Below are 5,578 nucleotides of genomic sequence, written 5' to 3' on the forward strand. Positions count from 1 at the left end.
ACCTCTCTGCAACACATCTCCCTGGCGCATACTGGAGGTACCTGGTGGGCAAGTTGGCCGCCAGGGGACATCAGGATTCAAGGGGACTTAATCCCCCAACTTATAACACGCCACGGGGCGCGTTTGCACAGGGGTGAAGGTAGGGGACGGGGCCTGAGGTGATATGTGTGCAAACACGCCTTGTGGCGTGTTTTAAGTTGGGGAATTAATTCCTCTTCAATCCAGAGGTCCCCTAGGGGCCAACTAGCCCACCAGGTACCTCAAGGAAGTGCCACGGAGCTGCGTTGCAGAGTGCTGTAAAAAGGGGTGTGGCCTCTGAACACCTCTCTGCAACGCAGCTCCCTGACGCATACTGGAGGTACCTGGTGGGCTAGTTGGCCCCCAGGAATGTGCCAGGGGGTGCGTTTGCAGAGTGGTGTAAGGAGGGGCGTGGCCTCTGGCCCGATTCTGTTTTTTTTTGTTCCTTCTTGTTTTTTAGAAGGGGGGCTGTATAGCCCCCCCCTTTTTTTCTATTTTTTTGGCCCTGGGGACCCCATCCCCCAGAGCCTGAACCCAATTTTTATTTTTGAAACAAAAATCGGGAAGGGGGCAGCACTGACCCTGAAAAGTAATTCTAAACGTACTTACCAGTAACTTGTATTTCCTTCCATAGGAATCCATTGTGTGGTTTTCACCAGAAAAGTTTCTAAGTGTCTATTTTCATAAACTAAAAATATTCCTAAAAAATCGTCCGTATGACTTAAACACATTCTTTCAACTGTTTACAGGAGGTTGGCCAGTGCTGGATCCAGGATCCACCACTGAGTAAGAAAAAGTAACGATAACACTACTTACCTGCTAAGTGAATTTTCTGCCATAGGATAACATTGGTGATTTTATGGGAAAATGTTTCTAAGTGTCAACTTTTAAAATACAATAATATTCCTTATAAATTACTACTGTAACCAAAGCGCTTTTACTCAACTGTTTACAGGAGATGTCCAAGGACTGAATCTAGGATCCAGTCCTGTGATTAGAAAAGTAATCCATAAAGTAACTAATTGCATTTCATTAGAAATTCACATTGAGCTCAATGTTGCTTTGTGTTTGAAATTGTGTTGCCCATTGCAACAACTGTAACTACTGTACTTAAAAGTCTGTTGCCTATTTGGCAAGTATTTAAACTAAAGTAATTCATTCTGAGAAAGTATATTTTGTATTGTAATGTATATTGTAATTATAATGTAATTATAAAAAATATATCTAAAATTAAATAGTTTTAAAAATGTAGTAAATCAGTATCATAAAAATCAGTATAACAGTTAATACATTAAAAATTGTCATTTACAAAACCTTTGAAATTCACTGAAAAAAACAAATGTTTCAGGCCTGATATAGTTAGGTATTAGCATTTAAAAAACCTTTGAAATTCACTGAAAAAAACATAGGTTTCAGGGGCTTTATAGTTAGGAATTGGCATTTAAAAAACCTTAGAAATTCACTGAAAAAACCATAGGCTTCAGGGGCATTATAGTTAGCTGGACATTTCCCCTAAAAAACCCTAGAAATTCCCCCGTTAATGTTAGTTCAGCTAATTATAACTCACGCCCCCGCAATGCACTGCTGATGATGTCACATATTACATCACTCATGACATGGTCAGTGACATCACTGATGACATCTCAAATGATATCACTGATGACATCACTGATTACGTCATCCAGTGAGTCTGTGTTTCTGTAAAGTTGTAATATGTTTAATATATATAGGGAAAGGCCTGTTGAAGAATGAGTGGGTGTACAAGTGTGTGAATGGATGATTTTCTAGGTGCGTACCTGACTCTATAAGTGAGTCATTAAATGTATCTTACTGCAGACTAGTGACTAAACTGTGTGAATGTCTGTATGTGTCTGTGTGTTGGTGTATAAGTAGCTGCATGGTTTTGTGAATAGCTATATGAGTGTCTATATGGGTTATTGATTGTTTGTTTGAGTATCTGTATGGGTGCCTGAGTGTTTGTGTGGGTAGGGTGTGTGTGACTCTGTGCATAGATGTGTGAGTGGGTGTTTCTATGGGTGCATGGTTTTAAGAGTGCAACTGTGATGGACTGTTTGGTTGGGTGAATGTATGTATGGGTGTGTTAGTGATTGAATGTATTTCTCAGTTGTACATGTGTCAGTAACTACATATGTGAAACACAGTGTATATGTGTGTAAGAGTATATAACTATCTATATGTGAGAGTGTGTGATTGCGGGAGTGGCTGTATGGATGAATGTGTGCTTGTATCAGTAATTGTATAAGAACGTCAGAATTTGTTAGTATTTTTATGAGTAAGTGAACTTGAGTGTGTTTAACTGTATAGGTGAGTAAATTGGACTGTGATTAATTATTTGCATGACTGACTAGGTGTGTCAGTACCTCAATGGATGATTGGCGGTGTTTGAGTGTCTATATAGGTGTATAAAGGCATATGATAGTCATGTACGGAGTGACTGTAAGTATGAGTGACTGTACAGGTGAGTAAGTGGAGATGTATGTAGACCTAAGAGTCAATGAGTGGGTATGTAGTTATTGGTATTGGAGTATCTATGGTTTTCAAAAGGGCCGTCTGAAATTTTGAGTCGGTGTATCAAAGGTTAAATTAGGGTGTGAGAAGATGCACTAATTTATCACATGGATGACGTCTTCAGTGATGTCATCAGTGATGTCATTTGAGATGTCATCAGTGATGTCATCAGTGATGTCACTCACCATGTCATGAATGATGTAATATGTGACGTCATCAGCAGTGCATTGCGGGGGCGCGAGTTATAGTTAGCTGAACTAACTATAACGGGGGAATTTCTAGGGTTTTGTACGAGGGAAATGTCCAGCTAACTATAATGCCCCTAAAACCTATGTTTTTTTCAGTGAATTTCTAAGGTTTTTAAATGCCAATTCCTAACTATAACGCTCCTGAAACCTATGGTTTTTTCAGTGACTATATATATATATATATATATACTCATGTTATCCCCCTCTCACAAATATTAACACAAATATTGAACTGTGAGCAGATCACTTACAGACTCACCATCTCCAGACGCTAGCATTCTTCAGCCGTCAATCATGAAAAGTGGTGGAGTAGGAGACGTCAAGGTTGCCACCCCCGAGGTGCAGCAGTTGTGTGATGAGTTAAAGGCAGACGTGGAAATGCATTCTGGGGAGAACTACAATGAATTTGTCGCCATTGAGTACAAGACTCAGTGTGTTGCTGGAACTAATTACTTAATTAAGGTTTATGTTGACTCTGTGTCGTATGTACATCTGCGTGTATATCAACCCCTTCCACATACCGGGAAGCCACCCGAGCTTTCTTCCTGTCAGACGTCAAAAACCAAGCATGATGCGATAAGTTGCTTCTGAACCCACGACGCCTGCCTCCCCTTGCCCACTTAATCATGGGTAGCACAGTTGCTTGATTTGTCGAAAGAATGTATTCTGCCTTTGCTGCTTCTGTGTAATGAATTCCAAGTATGTCAAATTTACTTTTGCACATGTTTTGATAAAGTAACCATTTTAGACGTTAAAAAAATATATATATTGAACTGTGAGACCGGAAGTTTACAACAATTGTTAAAATGGCTCTTGCGAGTGAATACATTAGTTGTGAAATGTAGGATTTAAGGCAAAACTATTAAATTATTGCTACACTTGGAAGAATAGAAACAACCTTTCTTAGCCCCATTAAGGAGCAGCATCATGCTACCCTTGGAAGTATCCAGATAGTGTGTTCTATTGGCTGTAAAGTCAATACGGTACCAGTTATTTAGGTGGTCAGTGCCTCCCCCAAATGAAACAAACTTGAGGATACCTATGCTATTGACATCAATTACCCAACCCACACATTTTCAGACACTAGTGTGTCAATATCAATTACTATTTTAATTTCAGCAGCACATGCATGAAGCTGTTCATCCTGACTGAAACCACACTACTATCTTACAAATGTGTCTTGGACATCAAACTGCACCAGCAAAGTACAGCATTTCTTGTAGGCCTGGAAAGGGATGCTTGATATTTTCTGTGGCCTAAAGGGACAGCCCACTCTTTTGCATTACAGAAGACATAAAGTATGCTATTCACACCAAGCATTATACAGGAAAGTGTCAAATTTAGACTGTTGTGTCGCCTAAAAAGGACACCAAGCTCATAACTTAAATTCACTTTACAATCAACCAGTTTAGGACGGTGAAAGAAATGCGACATTTCCTAATAGATGAAGACGGTTTTAAATTAATTCATCCAACCCAAATCAAACACCCTGGCTGGAACAAAGAAGATTCGAAATGATTAAGGGTGCTCTCTGTTATAGTGTAGAAGAAGTGACACACTGAAACTCAATTTCCTCAAAAAGATTTTGCGTACAGGGGCCCAACAAGGACTCTGAAAGCAGACAGCTTTTCAAAGCTAATGAAAAAATATAAAACTATTTACAGTTTAAAGTACTGTGCTCTAACAACCCGCTAGCAAATGCGTACCCCGTGCAAAGCCATTAAATAAATGTTAGTGGACATGCATCTTTCTTTAAAAAGGTTCCTTACCACCACAAGTAGTTAAATTTAAAAAAGTAATTGCCAGAATTCAAGAGAGCAGAAAATTAACTGGCACAAGAAGATTTCTTACAACGCCACTTTTTCTCGGTATGGAGACACCCAAAATAATTAGGATTAGAAAGAGAACGCACATTGAATTAGCTTGTTTCACCTTCATTAATATTTTAAGACATTACTTCACGAGATGGCACTCTATTTGACAGTAACTTATGTGTCCCTTTCAAGGTGCAAGAATGTAAACAACTCTAGTATGTTTATGCGGTGGTGTTTGTTTCAAGGGCTTCTGCATAACTTCCCTACTAGTTAAAACATGGAAACAAATGGGCAAAGTGCAAGGTTAATCAATTCACTGGAGTAAATCAGAGATGTTGCTGTGAATGTTTGTGTTAGTTATGCTTCCTATTAAATCATTTTAACAGAAACACTGTGCTTTCGAAATTTAGGAAGTTCTATAAGCTGATACACTTTTGCAGAAATTAAAGAAAAATAATTGCAACAAATACATTAATATGGTCTCCGACCCTGGGAAATATTTACATATGGACACTTGGTTTCAGAATATTATTACTATTAAATATTCATGATTTGATCATATTCTTACACTTCAGAGTAGATGCCTGATCACTGTTAATTGTACAGAACATTTGTTCCCATGGGTCTTAAATCACGTTTAAAATATTAAATAGGTTTGCTAATACAGTTATTGTAGGTTCATAAAATTCATCATCTAGACACGCTTGACTTGCAAACAGAGTCCATTGTTCCGTTTCTTATGATCCAGGTACAATTAAAAGGCAATTTATAACGTTAAGGCACAAGAATATTGCTTTGGATATTTTAATGAAAAAACTATTTACTTTCGATAAGAGTTTCTATGGGTGATAGGAGAGAATGGAAATGGTGCACCTTTGACTGCAGCCTGTGCAGGAAAACTTGTGACATTAACAGTTTGCAGTAACAATGTTGTGGTTAAAACATAACTTTGCGCCAAATTCTAACAGG

The 5,578-nt window shown here is 38.5% G+C and overlaps 1 pseudogene; it reads left to right on the forward strand.

Moving 5' to 3' along the window:
* Positions 1-3,089: 3,089 nt before the first annotated feature.
* LOC146822806 (cystatin-A1 pseudogene) lies at positions 3,090-3,386 on the forward strand (annotated as a pseudogene).
* The last annotated feature ends 2,192 nt before the right edge of the window (positions 3,387-5,578 follow it).

This window comes from Triturus cristatus, chromosome 5_2, assembly GCF_964204655.1.
Source record: "Triturus cristatus chromosome 5_2, aTriCri1.1, whole genome shotgun sequence".
Classification (NCBI taxonomy): domain Eukaryota; kingdom Metazoa; phylum Chordata; class Amphibia; order Caudata; family Salamandridae; genus Triturus; species Triturus cristatus.